The 18262-nt window shown below is 46.1% G+C and overlaps 1 protein-coding gene across 1 annotated transcript in view; it reads left to right on the top strand.

Annotated features, from left to right (window-relative positions):
* Window positions 1-18262, top strand: part of KCNH1 (potassium voltage-gated channel subfamily H member 1) — a 1297290-nt gene that overhangs the window by 1051945 nt on the left and 227083 nt on the right. The window lies entirely within an intron of this gene.

Here is an 18262-nt window from a genome sequence, read left to right as displayed (position 1 = left end):
AGGCATGTCTCATTCCTTTCAGGCCTATCCTAACCAATACACAAAATCCTGTCTGGGGTGGTGCTAGCACCTCCCAAGGCAGGAAACCCTTTGTCCAAGCCGCCCTCGCTGGAAGGACTCCCAGCAGCAGGAGGTCAGACTTGTGTCTGTGGTGGCAGCATCCATTTTGTGATGCCAAGGCTCGAGTTAACTTTAACCGGGGTTCACAGTTACATACATGTCGTGCCCCTCTAGAAGGGTGGAATGCTACCCCCGTCGCCAGAATTGGCGAGGGGGTAGTATTCCAATTCGTATGACACCTTACTCGACATGTTTTGATAATGTTATACCAGAGTTAGCATTTAACCGCGAGGTTGATAATGCACTTAAGAGTATATGGTATAGCGTTATCATGGAACAGCTATTAGGACTTGGTTCCACAAGCTGTAAACGGGCTCAGCTCATGCCAGGGCACCATCTCACATAATTCCAAGCACTCTGCCTTCAGGATTGATAAGGCCTTCCATAGGAGTGACTGATAGGAATATATGTGTCCATTTTAGGGTTAGATATAGGTATACTATATCTACAGCAAAGGGTGATTACACCACCTTGCCCCAGCTGTCATGCAGCCAGTTGTGTCAGTTTTAGATGGCCAGCCAGGGGTGGCATAATACATGCTTCAGCCCCTGGTAGGCCCTGGGTACACCTATGCCCTGGATACCTAAGGTACACTGTTACAGGGACTGATAAGGGGGCCCAGTACCAATTGGTAAATGCACCTAAAGTACATGGTTGTCAATTTAGAGAGAGAACAGCTAGGCTGTGGGTCTGATTAGCAGGCCCACAGCCAGGGAAAGTCGTAAACCAGTGAAGCAAAAAGCAAAAATCTGGGGTGACCATAGGATTGCAGACCCCACTCTCCTACATAACCCCCCCCCCCCAAACTTAGGGACATTAAACTAACCTTGACCAGGTGAGTCTTCCTGTTCTAAGTGGAAATACCTGGAGAGACCATCTGCATTGCCATGGTCAGTCCCTGGTCTGTGCTCCACTGTAAAGTCCATCCCCTGTAGGGAAATGGACCACCTAAGAAGTTTGGGGTTTTCACCCTTCATCTGATTTAGCCATAAGAGGGGCTTATGGTCGGTCTGAATCTTGAAGTGATTTCCAAACAAGTATGGCCTCAACTTCTTCAGGGCCCAAACCACAGCAAAGGCCTCCCTCTCAATAGCTGACCAACGTTTCTCTCTAGGGGTCAGCCTTCTGCTTATAAAAGCAATGGGCTGGTCATGACCATCAATATTCAGTTGAGATAGAACAGCTCCCACACCCAACTCAGATGCATCTGTTTGGACAATGAAGGTTTTGGAGTAGTCAGGACTCTTGAGAATAGGTGCAGTACACATGGCCTGCTTTAGGTCATCAAATGCCTTCTGACAGCTAACTGTCCACTGAACTTTCTTTGGCATTTTCTTGCTTGTCAGGTCATTAAGTGGTGTCACAATGGACCCATAATTCTTGACAAACTTCCTATAGTAACCAGACAGGCCCAAGAAAGCTCTGACCTGTGTCTGGGTGGTTGGAGGAGCCCAGTCCTTTATGGCCTGTATCTTGCTCTCCAATGGTTGAACCTGGCCTCCACCCACAAGGTGGCCCAGGTACACAACCTGACTCTGCCCTATCTGGCACTTAGTAGCCTTGATAGTGAGGCCTGCCTTTTGCAGGGCCTCCAAAACTTTCCTCAGGTGGATCAGGTGATCCCCCCAGGTGGAGCTAAAGACTGCAATATCATCTAGATATGCTGCACAGAAGTCATCCAACCCAGTGAGAACTTGGTACACCAACCTTTGAAAAGTGGCAGGTGCATTTTTCAAACCAAAGGGCATCACCACAAACTGGTAATGACCTCCTGGGGTAGAAAATGCTGTTTTGGCCTTGGCATCCTCAGCTAACCTGATCTGCCAATAACCAGCTGTTAGGTCAAATGTACTTAAGAAAGTTGCAGAAGCCAACTTGTCTATCAGTTCATCTGCCCTAGGTATTGGATGGGCATCTGTCTTAGTGACAGCATTGAGACCCCTGTAGTCTACACAAAACCTCATCTCTCTCTTACCATCCTGGGTGTGAGGTTTTGGCACTAGAACTACAGTACTAGCCCAAGGGCCCTCTGAGGGTTCAATGACTCCCAATTCCAACATCTTTTGAACTTCTTTCTTAATGCAGTCCCTGACGTGGTCAGGTTGCCTGTAGATTTTACTCTTGACAGGCAGACTGTCACCAGTGTCCACCTCATGGGTGCATCAGTTTGTCTGACTGGGGGTCAGTGAGAACATTTGCCTGAAGGATTGAAGAACCTGTTTACAATCCTCTTGTTGATGTTCAGAGAGGCTGTCAGAAAAGACTACACCATCTACTGACCCATCATCAGGGTTCTGAGTGAGCAGGTCTGGGAGAGGGTCACTCTCTTCCTCCTGCCCCTCATCTGTGGCCATGAGCAAACCCATGTCCTCCCTGTTGACAAATGCCTTGAGCCTGTTTACATGAAGCACCCTGTGGGGGCTCCTGGGAGTTCCCATGTCTACCAAGTAGGTGACTTCTCCCTTTTGCTCAATGATGGTATGGGGTCCAGACCATTTGTCTGGAGAGCTGCTGGGGCCACTGGCTCCAACACCCACACCTTCTGTCCTGCATGGTAAACAGTTAGGGGACAGCCTTTTGGGCATGCCAAGCTTTTTGAAGTTCTTGGCTGGCCTTAAGGTTTTTTGATGCCTTCTCCATGTACTCTGCCATCCTGGAGCGGAGACCAAGCACATAGTCCACTATGTCAAGTTTAGGCTTTTTGAGAGGTAACTCCCATCCTTACTTCACAAGACATAGGGGTCCTCTTACAGGATGTCCAAACAGAAGCTCAAAAGGGCTGTAACCAACCCCCTTCTGTGGGACCTCTCTGTAAGCAAACACGAGGCAGGGTAAAAGGATGTCCCATCTTCGCCTAAGCTTTTCAGGTAACCCTTTTATCATCCCTTTGAGGGTCTTGTTGAATCTCTCAACAAGCCCATTGCATTGTAGGTGATAGGGTGTGGTGAATTTATAATTGACACCACACTGCTTCCACATTGCAGTCAAGTATCCTGACATGAATTTGCACCTCTGTCAGAGACAACCTCCATAGGAAACCCCACTCTGGAGAAAACTCCAAGCAGGACCCTGGCCACAACAGGAGCTGTAGTGGTCCTAAGGGGAATAGCTTCTGGATACCTGGTGGCATGATCCACTACCACCAGTATAAATCTGTGCCCAGATGCTGTTGGGGGGTCCATTGGTCCAACAATGTCTATCCCCACTCTTTCAAAGGGTACCCCCATCACAGGTAGTGGTATGAGGGGGGCCTTTGTTGTGCCACCTGATTTGCCACTGGCTTGGCAGGTGACACATGAGCGACAAAACTCTTTAGTGTCCTCAGACATATGAGGCCAGTGAAAGTGTGGGGCAAGCCTGTCCCAAGTCTTGTTCTGGCCTAAGTGACCTGCAAGGGGAATCTCATGGGCTAAGGTGAGAAGGAAACCTCTAAGAGACAAGGGGATGACCAGCCTCCTGGTAGCACCAGGCTTGGGGTCTCTTGCCTCAGAGTATAGGAGTCCATCTTCCCAATATACTTTATGGGCACCTGCAGCATTCACTGCAGCCTCAGCAGCAGCCTGCTGTCTGAGGGGTTCAAGAGAGGAGCAGTCTAATTGGGCCTGCCTCAAGTCTGCCCTGGAAGGTCCCCCTGTCCCAAGAAACTCGACCTGATCAGGTTCAAGCTCTTCTAGGACAGTTCCTTCTGGGGTCTCTGGGTCAGCCTCCTGAGAGGGCTGATCCTCAACCTGAGGCAGGGGGGATGGCTCTGCCTTGACCCTACCATTCCTTCTCTTGGGTAGTGTCTGGTCCATTCTTCCAGGATCCAGCACTTGTTCAGCTGGGCATTTCTTGGCCTGTGACCTAGTCACAGCAAGGACATGTGAGGAGAGACCTAGCATTTCTACAAGAGTCCTGTACTCTACATCTGACCACAGTGAGGATTCCAAATCATTGCCCAAAAGACAATCTACTGGGAGGTCTGAACTAACTACAACCCTTTTGAGGCCAGTTACCCCTCCCCAGGAGAAATTAACAACTGCCATACTGTAATTGGTAGTGACATTGCTAGCCTTGGTCACTAGGTAATCTGAACCTAGCATGATCTGGTCAGGGTCCGTTGGTGTCACCATGGTGACACTGGCACATGCGTCCCTGTAGGCCTGAGCCATCTTTCCATTGATTAAAGGCGTTTGTCTGTATTTGCCCAGAGTACTAGGACTTACAGTAGGGGTCATATCCATGTCCCCAGTACAAACAAGAACTGCCTGAGTAGGAAATCTGACTAAGTCAGAAGCCACCTCAGTTACCAGGGTTAACCCAACTATAGCCTTGGGAGGCACACTACCACTACTAACTGTACTAGGGGGTGCAGGTGTCTTAGGGACAGTAGTGGTAGGAGTTTGGCCTTTCTTGGTGCACTCACTAAACCAGTGAGTCTTACTTTTACAGTATTGGCACCATGGTTTCTTAGGACCATCATTCTTCTTCTTTTGGGCATTTTGGGACTCACCCTCCTTAGGTTGTTGGGGCCCTGTTGAAGACTTCTGGTCATTTTGCTTATTCTCATTACCCTTCTGGTCTGCTTTCTTCTGGCCACCACCCTGGTTCTGGTTCTGCTGCTTGACCCTTCTCCTGACCCATCTGTCTGCCTTCTTTCCCAATTCTTGGGGAGAGGTCAGATCTGAGTCAATCAAGTGCTGATGCAACAACTGGTTCTGACAATTATTTAAGATTTGCTCTCTCATAATTAGATTATACAATCCTGTGTAATCAGTAACTTTACTTCCCAGTAACCAGCCCTCCAGAGCCTTAGTGGCACAATCAACAAAGTCAGTCTAATCTTGAGCCTGAGTTTTCTGGGTATCGCTGAACATTAACCTGTACTGTTCAGTGGTTAAGCCAAACCCATCAATCAGTGCATTTTTCAAGACTTGGTAATCATTAGCATCCTCATCTCTAAAAGTGAGGAGCTTGTCTCTACCTTTACCTTCAAAGGAGAGCCACAATATAGCTGCCCACTGACTCTGGGGTACCTGCTGTACTTTGCAGGCTCTCTCCAAAGCAGTTATCCACTTGTGGATATCATCTCCTGTCTTATAGGAGGGCACTATTTTACTCAGGTTTCTAGTATCAAAACGCCATTCATTATCCCTAGGGATATTGCTGCCACCAGTGGGGACTACCCCACTCAACTGTTGCTCCCTAGCAAAGGCAAGCTTCTCTTTGGCCAGGGCAAGTTCTTCCCTTTGGATCCTCAGATTAGCTTCCTTCATCTTTGCCTCATGCTCTCTCCTCTGAGGGGAAGTCATCCTCCTCTGAGCAGATGCATTAGAGGCACGAGAGTGCACAGATCTATTGGAGTCCCTAGAATGAGACCTATCTCTTCTAACTCCATAGTTAGGCCTGCTTAGGTTCAGCACTCGGGGTCCCCCAGTTCCTTCCCTATGTAGGTCTAAGTTGGCCCTTGTGAGTCTGCTGACTGTCACAGAACCTTTGTCTGCCTCATCCCCAGAGGGTTCCTCATCCTCCTCCTCCTCATCTACATCTTCTGTTTCAGGGAGATCTGGATCACCACGAGTACCTTCTAAGGCTGGCATGCTCCTTTCTGGATTAGAGGTGTCCTTGTCAGCAGCCCTTCTGGCATCATATGTCTCTAAGAGACCTAACAGAAAAGGAGTGGTAGGGTTAGAACCCTGTTTCAATTTCCTGGAGGTACACAATTGTCTCTTCTCCTGGAAACTGAGAGCTGCATATCTGGAAAGGACCTGTGGAGGGTCACTAAACACTAGGGGAGTGTCTGAAGACTCTCCATGGGTAGACATGCTTTCTTTTTTTTCTTTTTTTTAAATCTTTATTTGAGCAAGCACAAAATACATATATCGATAATAAATCATCAAGGAAACTAAACCAATTTAAGTATGCATCATAAATTAATAGAATGAAAAATAAGAAAATCGTAATCGCAAAGTGTGTACATACAGCAACAATGAAATAAAAAGGCAATTCATATATTTATATACATAAGAAGAAATAATGAAATAAGAATATAATTCAGTCCATTAAAAATTTTTTTTAAGAGTTCATTTTGTTATCATACCATCTAGTAATAGGAGCCCAAATCTGAGCCCCAAGTGTTCTTGATTTCATTCCTCTAGTTTTATAGATGGCTATCTCATACCTATAAATTCCCAGGAACCGGCATAACCACATTTGAAAAGTAGGGGCTTCTGAGTCTTTCCAGCGGGCAGCCAGGATAATTCGGAGGACTGCCATACCCAAAAATACTAACGATAGTTCTTCCCTACTATAACACATGGATTCATCATGACCCAAAACATATATTGTCGTTGAAGTTCTTAGTTCATGTCCGAAAATTTCAGTCCAGTATTCTGAAATCATCATTTTAATTAAATCTAACTTGGGGCATTCGGCAAACATATGGATAAGATGCGCGGGAGATTGACCACACCTAGGACAGTTGTCATTTGTCCGGAGACCCCATGAAAATAATTTAGAAGGTGTAAAATAAAGATCATAAACAGTTCTATAATGTTGGGCTTTTAAATTAGAAGCTAGAAATAATTTAGATGACATGCTTTCTAGTGAGGTGTAAGTGATGCACCTACCTAGAATATGGGTTTTCCTACTGATCCCTTGCTAAGAGTTGTAGTCAGGGTGTGCTAGGCCCTTTCTACTACAACAGCTGGTTCAGTAGAACTCAGAGTATTTCTAAGCTTGTTATATGTACCTAGAGTACCTTATGTGATCTTTCAAATGATATTTCAAGATTATATGTGGTAAAAACAACAGCAAGCTCAAATCCCAACCGCTGCACACCAATGTGAGAAGTTGGCCTGATATATGATGCTCACTAATTCTAGTGATCACCTTGTATCAGTCCAAACAACCCTTATGGTGATTGGTTGTAAGTCAACCTTATAGATCAGCTATCCTAATGGTAGCATGGACAAAGCAGTCTTAGGCTAAACTCTTTTGGCATGTGAAGCCAGCTGTTTTACCACAATATAACCCCTTGAATACCAGATTAAAGGACACCACACAGGTTGTTATGAAAATAAACAGTATATTTATTAATAACAACACCTCTGAACTCTTTATGAGGTCAGAGGGCTAAGCACATGACAATCTCTTAAGAAAAATACGACAAGTTGCACAAAATTACAATGGTGCCCTAGGGGCACGACATACCATATACTAAGTAAGTGGAATGTGAAAGTCGATAAAAGGAATGGAGCTGTCCAGAGGCTGTGGGATCGATGGGACCACGCTACACTAACTCTAGGTAAGTAATAGGAGGCCCACGGAACGCATGTGCAGAGTGTGAACTCACACGCGAGATGCGTAACAATGTCTATGGACAGTACAGTTCAAGTAAAAGGTGAGTACGGAAAATCCTGACTAGTTATGACAAAAACGACTGTGGAACTGGACACTAGGACAGTTAGACTACCCTTGAGCACCGAAATGCTCTCGTTACCTCACCCACGGGCTGCGGGTGCATAGGTGCCAAAGTGTGTCGGGTTCTCGCGTTGAAGTCAATGGAGCCTGAAAGAAAAGATGCTGCAGGCGACCAGGAGGAAGATGCCCGGTGCGATCCAAAGGTGGATCGGTGAAGAAGAGGACCTGAAAGCAGAGGGGACAGTGTTCAAAGTCACTAGCCAGTGACCGGTGTGGAACCAGGAAGGAACCAGGTGCTGTCGTCGCGATCAGGTGAAGAGTGGATGCTTGACTCTGCAGCCACGTGGACGAGGAGGTGTCTTCGATGACCAGGATGGAGGCACGAGCTGTCCCACGCAGGTTCTCGCTGTCGGCGGTGTCGGATCCGGAATTGGAGTCAACAGGCCTTGGCAAAGGCAACCCATGCGGTGAGTGGAAAAGACGTCTGGTGTGGACTAGGAGAGTCCGGGGTACCCCTCTTTTGGAAGGGAGCAAGGGCCAATCTGGAGCAACCAGACCAGCAGCAAAGATTCAAAGGTTCGTCGTCTAGGAGGCCACTAGCCAACCGGCAAGTGACCAGACAACGCGTCGAGCAGCAGATAAGCAGAAGGGCCCCACGCAGATCTCGTGGATGCTGGAGGGCTGATCTTCGGTGCAGGAGCTGCTCGGGGCTGGGGCTTCTCAGTCTCCAAAGCACTTGGTCGAGTTTACCTCGGGAGTCTTGCTGGAAGCGAAGTGCAGTTTCTTTCAAGATGGCCGGTCCCACGTGTCTCGTCGCACCCACGGATCTCAGCAGTGCTGCAGATGTAGGTTGAGGTCGGAGAGGTCTGGGAATCCGGGTCTCGTTGGGCTCTGAAGTCTGGATCCTGGAAGGAAGACGACAAAGGGAAGCCGCTGGATGCTTGATGGTGCCTGCAGTTGCAGGGTGGACACTCCTTGCCCACAAGGGAGATTTCTTCAGTCTTCTGTGGAGCAGAACGTCGAAGTCCAGAGTTTCTTCTTGTAGAGTAGTTCAGGATTAATCTAATTTGGAATGGGACCAGCTCCTGCCTTTATCCTGCTAAAGGGGGCTGCACTACTGACTAGGTCCCTCCCCTGGGTGGGACCAGGAAGGGGGGTGGTTACACCCCTATCCTTTGTCCGGTTTCCCACCAGAGCTGGGGCTGGAGTGCCCCAGCAACTGGTTTGAACCGGTGTATGCACAGGGCACCTTGTGTGCCCCAGGCATGTCTCATTCCTTTCAGGCCTATCCTACCCAATACACAAAATCCTGTCTGGGGTGGTGCTAGCACCTCCCAAGGCAGGAAACCCTTTGTCCAAGCCGCCCTCGCTGGAAGGATTCCCAGCAGCAGGAGGTCAGACTTGTGTCTGTGGTGGCAGCATCCATTTTGTGATGCCAAGGCTCGAGTTAACTTTAACCGGGGTTCACAGTTACATACATGTCGTGCCCCTCTAGAAGGGTGGAATGCTACCCCCGTCGCCAGAATTGGCGAGGGGGTAGTATTCCAATTCGTATGACACCTTACTCGACATGTTTTGATAATGTTATACCAGAGTTAGCATTTAACCGCGAGGTTGATAATGCACTTAAGAGTATATGGTATAGCGTTATCATGGAACAGCTATTAGGACTTGGTTCCGCAAGCTGCAAACGGGCTCAGCTCATGCCAGAGCACCATCTCACATAATTCCAAGCACTCTGCCTTCAGGATTGATAAGGCCTTCCATAGGAGTGACTGATAGGAATATATGTGTCCATTTTAGGGTTAGATATAGGTATACTATATCTACAGCAAAGGGTGATTACACCACCTTGCCCCAGCTGGCATGCAGCCAGTTGTGTCAGTTTTAGATGGCCAGCCAGGGGTGGCATAATACATGCTTCAGCCCCTGGTAGGCCCTGGGTACACCTATGCCCTGGATACCTAAGGTACACTGTAACAGAGACTGATAAGGTGGCCCAGTACCAATTGGTAAAAGCACCTAAAGTACATGGTTGTCAATTTAGAGAGAGAACAGCTAGGCTGTGGGTCTGATTAGCAGGCCCACAGCCAGGGAAAGTCGTAAACCAGTGAAGCAAAAAGCACAAATCTGGGGTGACCATAGGATTGCAGGCCCCACTTTCCTACACTGGCCACTTGCTTTAGTCATTTACAGGAATATGAAGTGCAATGAAAAATAAGAAACTGAGGTGGATTTTGACAAAATACTTATATTATGCTATTTTGCTGTAGTATTAGCACATCATTGTATTTCATCGGGATACACGTTGACTGACGTGTGTGCTTTTCCTATAACACGGTTTACATTTTATAACCTACCCCATTACTGGAACATCTGATGGTAGGCGCCCTCAGTCCCACGTCACTGTGTTCCTTGGTATCACGTGCGCTGTTTAACCAACTCAAGTGCCTTGATTGGCTCCCACTGCTCGCATTGTTTCACGCTACTGCTCTGCTTGTCCGCTGCAGGATGCAAATGAGAGAACTACGTCATTTGTATTCCAGCCTCGGACAGCGCCACTGAGGACTGAAACACGCAGTAACGGGAGCCACCACAGTGTGTCAATTTCATCAGATGCACAGCTGGCATTAGGGCTAGACCCATGACACATTCCCTCTTTAATTGCAAATAAATATATTTCATTTCAGTCCTATTATTTAGAAAACCTGTGAAATCTGTTTCATAATTGGCATTGTGTTCGTCTCAATTTCATGCCAGTTATACACAGAAGAGAACTGGAATTGCTCCCTTGAAACTGACATATGGCCTTGCAACTTAATTGATGCATTAGCCAGAGGCTGTGGAACATCTGAGAATCTCTTCCCTCTGCAAATGCCCTTATGGATTCCTAATTTTTAATATTTACCAAATACAGATATTTATATGGATCGCATTATGATAACCTCTTTACGTTGCTTTGAATTGCTGGGCCTGTTTCATTTCAGTGGCTAACACCATATTTCATTACCCTATTTATTCTCAGACAACAACAGTATTCCTTTAGGACCAAATGTAATTTCCAATCTGGGGATGCTCTTCCATTTTTCTTTACATTGGCCAAACAATCTATAAATATTCCAATGTGCATTAAATGTGACGTAAAATATTCCCAAAGTCTAACTTGATGTTTATTTGCATGCATGTATTAATTGATCTTGCAAGAAGAGTGTGAGTTTTAATAATATTTCCATCACAACCACATACAATTATTTTTAAGTGTGTTCATTGGCTTTTGTCTAAATGGACAGAAAGAACAAAGCAACAAAGAAGTAAGTCTACATATTCAGGTGTATACAACTGGCTATCTGCCCCATTCTTTACCTAAGTTTCTCTTTTATCTGAATCACCAACCTTTCCTAGAGGCAACCTCTTCAAGGCTCCTTATCTGAAGGATTTGTAAATAAATCACTGGGCGAGGCGAAGAGGAAGTGAAACAGCATAAAAGGCAACATTGGAGGCCGATCACACCTGTTGACCATCCCCCAAAGCCTTCAGGACCATTACTCACAAACAAGAAGATCTTACTCCTTTCAAACAAGGGGTCTGATTTAGAGTCAAGTGTGAAAGGGACTTTGAGATCTCTACAATATAATAATAGGAAAGCCATCCACGTACCTCTGTGTTCTTGCAGGAGAAGGCAGCCTTTCCAATGGAAAGACCTAGCTCTCTGTCATGGGTCAGCATTGACACTATCAGATGTGTTATTGAAAGACCACCCAGTTTACACATGCTAGTCCTCCTTCATTTTTGGTAGTAGCTCCTCCAAGCAAGGCCACAAATTAAAGTATTAATCTCTCTGTATATCAGGGCCACATCCATTTTGGGAGTTGGATATGAGACCCTGACTTGGGAGGTGCATGCTCAGTACCCATATTATGTGAGGCTATGCCACATGTGCACAGTAGATTTGGAATATGGATTTGCTGTGACAGAGTGTGTCCATTAAAGCAACAGTGGTCCCTTACAAGCGTGGGGATATAGTCAATAAATAAGATGTACGCCTTACATCTGGTCATTGTACCCTAACGCGTACCCAGAGCGATCGCGCCTTAATACTGACCTCCTGACGCTCCTTCCCGGATCACCTATTCGGCTCAACGATTCTAATTGAACATTCATGCTGCACTCGCAGCCACCCTTGCTGGTTAGACTCCCACCGGCTTGCAAACGGCAATTGAGGCTTCTAACTGTTGGGCATTTATCACATGTCCTGATGATGATCCGTAAGATTTGTTAAACGGATCGAAACGCCGTCGACATATGTATGCACCTTATACAAATGAAAAAACTTTATTGTCTTCCTAATAATTGTAATGGTGCAAGTTATGTTCTGCTCTATATCTTAAAATTGTGCATATAACAAGATAACAGAACGCAAATCCTTTGCCTAAAAGCCCTTTGTTTGTTTCTTGCATTGTCCTTTATCCCTCTTTATTCACTGTGTGTTAAGCTGGGCACAGGCTTGTGCCCCGCCTTGTATATTGTATGTATAAGTTGCTTGACATTGTTTGAAAAGTAAATATTTGACCTCTGCCCGGCTGAGCATGTCACTTCATTATAGATACGATTTTGTGTATATTTGTTGACTATATCCCCACGCTTGTAAGGGACCACTGTTGCTTTAATGAACTAATTCCCAAGGTCCCTTGTTGACTTTCTTTGGGTCCCCTTGTTGTTTTCAAATAAATATGTGACAGAGTGTGTCAGCAGATGTGGCACTTGCCCTACCTGATGGAGTCGCCTCAGGGAGAAAAGCCGGGCCTCCTTGCCAGGAAACTGAACGTGCGGCAGACCTCCTTCAGCTGGTGTTCAGTGGTGATTTCTCCATAGGAGCTGGACAGTCCAGTTACCATGGTGTTGTGTCCTCCTTGTTGGGACCCAGAACCTTTACTAATTGTAGTTCTGATGTCTCCCAGAAGGTTCTTGGGTGTTTTCTTCAGGTTCTGAGGGTGTCAGCTGGAGCTGGGGAGCTGGGGAGCTGGGGAGCTGGGGAGCTGGGGAGCTGGTGAGGGACACTTCTTAGTGACTCTCTAACTGATGCTAAAAGTGAACCACTATCAACTTCACTGGAGAAGATTATTGTGAGTCACTCAAAAACCCATTCTGGCCTGGTAGGTGATATCCTGCCATCTATCTACGAAAGAGTGGGCAGTGACATTGTGAGATGTTTTCAAGGCGAGGAGCTTGTCATCACTGTCCTTGTGGAACGGTGTTCTCTGTTGGCTGTCATTCTTTTCAGGCCTTACTACTTTCAGTGGAATGCAGGACACTAAAACTGCTCTAGCCTCGTTTTCGCTGTACACGCCCTTAGAAATGTTGAGTTCATTCCTAGCCTCATGCAGGTGACATGGTAACGTCAAAGATTCTGATGACTCCATCAGCACGTACTTAAAACCTATCTCACACCCAGTTTGCTGAAAAAACAAGCATTTCCTCCGAATGAGCTGGTCGAATCCAGAGTCTGCACTATCTCTTTTGAAGGCGCTTGACAATGTGAGAGCATGTACTATTAACATGTGAAACAAACCTTACAGTGGTGAGTATTTAACAGCATATTACAAACAGTGACATGTACATTTTTGATGAACATTGCATTAGCCTATCGAAGCAGATTGTATTTATAGACCCATCAGTATCACACTGTTAGACCTGGCATCCTTGGTGTGGTTTCTCCTGTCTTTTTGCCTCTACTTCTTGGATTTTTGACTGTATTCTGGACTTCCTTTTTGCTGGTTTTTGTACTCTGGGCACTTAACCACTGCTGATCAGTGCTAATGTGTAAGTGCTCCCTGTGCAAATTGTGATTATGGTTGGTTATCCATGATTGGCATATTAGATTTACTAGTAATTCCCCAGTAAAGTGCACTTTACTGGGCCTGTAAATCAAATTATGCTTATAGAGGGCCCGCAGCACTCATTGTGCCACCCACATGAGTAGCCTTGAAACCATGTCTCAGGCCTGCCACTGTAGTGTCTGCCAGTGCAGTTTAAACTGGCATGTCGATTTGGCAAGTGCACCCACTTGCTCGGCCCTAACCTTCCCTTTTACTACATGTAAGGTTCCCCTAAGGTAGGCCCATGGTTGTGCCATGGGCAGGGTGCCATGTATGTGAAACATAGGACATATACTGGTGTACTTTACATGTCCTGATAGTGAAATACGGATAACTTAGTTTTTTAATATTGCAAGTGCTATTTATCCCATAGGTTATCATTGGAGCTGACTTGTAACATCTTACAAGTTTAACTTTCAGTTGTGAAGAGATAGGGATTTGGAGTTTGGGTGCCCTAATCTCAGAATTTAAAGATGCATCTTTTAGTAAAGTTGGTTTTTAAATTGTGTTTGAAAATGCCACTTTTGAAAAGTGGGCATTTTCTTGCTTTACCATTCTGTCTTTGCCTGTCTGTGGAATCAAAATCTGGTTTAGATTGACAGGGGATATTTGTGCATTTACTCTAGACAGTCACACAAAGGGAGCTCAGGTTTGCCCTGAATATCCCAGGCTGATGGGCCTTCCTGGTCTAGGGTGGTGGGAGGAGTTGCCTTTGAACTCTGAATAGGGCTGTGCCTGCCCTCTCACAATGCTGTCTCCACCCCCTTGTAGTTTGTCTGGAGCCAAGTCAGGGCAAGGCAGGAATCTTGTGGACAACATAGACTTTCCTTTGAAGTATGCTTACTTCAAAGGCCAAACGAGGTATAAGTACTGGAGAGCTGTCAGGAGGACTACTATTCTAGATTACTAGACTAAATAGAAGACTGTAGTAAAATTCAAGCTAGAACGAATTAAGCAACAATTTAGCAAGTGAATGAGACTCAAAAATCCTCTCTCAGAAAGTTAGCTGCAAGACCAAAGTGTTCCTGCAAAGTGAGATCTTTATTATGGTAAACAAACATCAAAGCATTGGGTGTAAATGATCTGTAGCAGCACAATTAGAAGCAATTGAGGCTCTGTCATCTTGAGACATTAGGCTATATGATTACAGATAGTGGTCAAGGGCAGGGTCTAGAGTAGTTTGTCTTATGTTAAAATTGTTAGAATGTTAGGAGCTATACTGATGAAGATCAAGTCTGGTGCCAGAAAGTTTATTTTTCCCAGAATATTCAGGAATGCTTGCAAACAGATAAAAGTGTAAAATGCACAGTACAAGGGTATAATGGCCAAATGGATGTGTGAAAGTTTCTGGTTATCTAGTGCTTGTAAAAATGCTTTCTACGATGCTGTATTCTATGATGAATGCGTATACCTTCTTGATGCATATCAAGTCAAGACATCACAGATAAAGTCACGACAGGTTAAGACGTCTTCAAATCCACTCTAAGAATCTACCACCAGCAGACACAGAACATCAAGTGCACAGCTTTTGTAGACCTCATTGTTGCTGACACAAACAGCAGCAAGGAAATATTCACCATCATCTGGAATTCACAGTGCCTCCAGCCACCTCCAGCAAGACCTTTACAACAAGCTCTCTGAGTTCTTCTGAATCAAAATCACCTCCATATATGGCAACGTCGGCCCATAATCAAATCCAGTTACTGTTGCAACTCAACCTCCGATCACAGCCAAAGAACAAACACTGACCTTGGGGTCCGCCATCACCACTGTTGAAACTGCAGCTACCATGCGGAGTATCCACTTGGGAGATTCTTCTGACCTTCTGAACTTTGTCCCCACCATGACTTCACCAAAGTCTCCTAACGATCAATGAAAAACGAACACCCATTCTCAAAGCCTTCATCGAGTCAGCCACATTCCCGAACACCTGCAAACACGCCACTGTCAACCCCTTGCTCAAGAAAACGTGTTGACGCAGCCACACTCACCAACCGCAGTCCCATGCCCTTCCTAACATACCTAGCCAAGGTCTTAGAGAAACTATTCAATTGATGGCTCACCGACCACCTCAGCAATCACCATCTCCTCAACACAGTGCAGTCTGTATTCAGGACCAACCACAGTACAGAAACAGCCCTACTTGCCATCACAGATGACATCTGCATTATCCTTCAGAGAGGAGACACAGCAGCCCTCGTTCTCCTGGAACTCTCTGCAGCATTTGACACAGTCTCACAGCCCATCCTTGTTGGTTACCTGCACAAAATTGCCATCCAAAGACTCACTCTCTGCTGCATCTGCTCCTTCTAAATGCATAGAACACAAGCTGTCAGCCTGGCACCTTACTTCTCGGAAAACCCGCAAACTCACCTGCACAGTGCCTTAAGGTTTATTGCTCAGCCCCACCCTCTTCAAAGCATACATGATCCCTCTGGCCAATGTCATCCGTGCACACAACATCAACATTCTTTCCTACACAGACGACACGCCATTCATATTCTTCCTCTCAGATAAGACACCCAAGTTCACCTCCTGCATGATGGAAGTCAGTAACTGGATGAAAGCCAACTATCTCAAGCTCACAGTGGACAAGACAGTATTAGTTGTCAAGAACACCTTGCCCTGGGACTCCAACTGATGGCCGGCTGAACTAGACCCACACCAAGCACCTACACCAGGAACCTTGGAATCCTCAATGACAGCAAACTGGACCTCACTGCACAAGGCAATGCCATCACTATATCCTGTTTCCACACCCTGAAGATGCTGAGGAAGATCTTCAAATGGGGCTAGGAGAGGCAAGATGGCGACCGTGGTGGACGCCTGAGCATACCTCTCCTGATGGACCCTGGTCTTCGAGTCCTCGAATGCAGTAGAGGAGTGGTGGTGGTTACCGCTCGTTGTAGTCGGCTGGTTTGCAGGATTCTGTATATACCGGCTTTTGAATGTGGATGCCGCTGTGGTTATCGTGCGCTTCTTGACAGCGGAGCAGGTGCGGACGCGCCGGACTTGGCGGATCTGTTGTAGCTACTGGGCGTTGCTGGCGCCGGATCCACGGCGCACCTGGAGATTGTTGTCTGGGTGCTCAACGAAGCAAAGCCTCAGCCTCAGTGAAGTGAAAGCACAGCGGCTTGTTGCGATGCCGCAGAAGAGCTCCCATAATATGCCGTGTGGACAGGAGGAAAATGCTGCAGAGGTGGCTGAAAATACTGGATCGGCTCCGCAGATGAGGGGGAAGACAGCACAAAGCGCCGATATTAATCCTGCCATATGTAAAGTCCAAAAGGCTGCAGAGGCGGTTGAAAATTCTGGAGCGGCTGCTCAGGTGAGGGGGAAGGTGGTTCAAAGCAGTGATATGAATTCTGCTATTAGTAAAGACCAGGAATCCACCTCCGCGGGAATCAAGTCAAAGGGTTCTCAGAGTGGAAAGAAAATACCCGCATTCTTTGCAAGCACTAAAGAAAAGCAAAAAGAAAAGGAAAAGGGAAAAGTTAAAGAAGTGGAGGCTGCTGCAATGTCTGAATCTGTGTTTGCTGCAAGCCGCGATACTGGCGCTTTTATGGATTCAGTCAATGATTCTACCACCGATTGTTCTGAAAATGGGCTAATTACTTCGTTGGATAGTACTAAGGACACGCGTCACTTGAGCGCTATGATGGCTTCTGCTTCTACTGCTTTGAATGGGGATCACAGGGATAGTGGATTGGATTCTGCTCCAATACAACCAGTAAGGACTGCCTGCAGTGGACCGATTATGGAGGTAACAGGGCAAGGTATATTAAATCCCGAAGCAGACTCTGGAGATTTTTATTCTCTCTCTGAGCAATCTATGTCTTCGTGTGAGGACTTGGCCATACAGTACTCTGCTCAGCTCTCAATGATGGATTGTAGTGATCACAGTAGCTCAGTGCTAGAGGAACTTGAGGAGTCAGAGGATGGACGGCCTAAGACGGTCAGGAAGTTGGATTTGTGTGTTAAAAAGATCTCATCTTGAAACCTTTGAGTCAAGAGGTTCAAGGGGGATTGGGAGGGGCTGAGGGGGAGGAGGTTTCTCTAGGTTTGATTTACCGTTCCATTATGCAGCATAGGGACGAAACGAGGGAAGAAAGTCAAAGGGTTCAGAATTCATGCCGCAAGCTTCAGAATTCTGTAAGGCTGGTTAAATCACATGCAGATTTTTTATCCCGTTTCAATGAGGTAGAGGCAAGGATATTTACATTAGAAGATGACCTGGCACAACATAAAGTAACTACGGAACTGAGCTTGGCTACTAAAGAGGACATGATTTGGAAATTATCAGACATTGAGAACCGGGCTTGACGCAATAACTTGAGGGTCCTTCAGATCCTGGAGGGGAAAGAGGGGCAAGACCCAAGGGGGTTTATTGTTGATTTGTTTAAGATAGCATTCCCGGACTTGACCCGATGGGACTGGGATCGTGAAATTGAACGTGCACATAGATTCCCTTTTAAAATTCGGTTGAGGCCTGGTCAGGAAACTAAACCTAGAGCGATGTTGGTATAATTTAATAGCTTCCTGGCACGGGAGGAAGTGTTTGTGCATGCTAGACCTGATAAGAAGGGGAATCGCCCAGATTTGTGTCAACGTTCAGTGGAGCTTTGTTGGCAATTTCGTCAATTAATCCCAGAGTTACAGTCTAAGGGGGCTTCAGCTTTCCTAATGTTCCCAGCCAAGTTGAAGGTAGTGCTTAAGGACCAAACATGTTTTTTCACAAGTATTGCTCCCGCGACAGAATTTGTACGTTCTATATAGTTTAGGTATCTACATATGTTGAATATGGTGAATATGGTGGATTGGAGCTTATATGTTTAAATGCTGTAGTTAGTTATTTTTGCCTCACT

Source organism: Lissotriton helveticus, chromosome 6, assembly GCF_964261635.1.
Source record: "Lissotriton helveticus chromosome 6, aLisHel1.1, whole genome shotgun sequence".
NCBI lineage: Eukaryota > Metazoa > Chordata > Amphibia > Caudata > Salamandridae > Lissotriton > Lissotriton helveticus.
The sequence above is the reverse complement of the archived record's forward strand: the minus strand, read 5'-3'. Positions and strand labels throughout refer to the sequence as shown.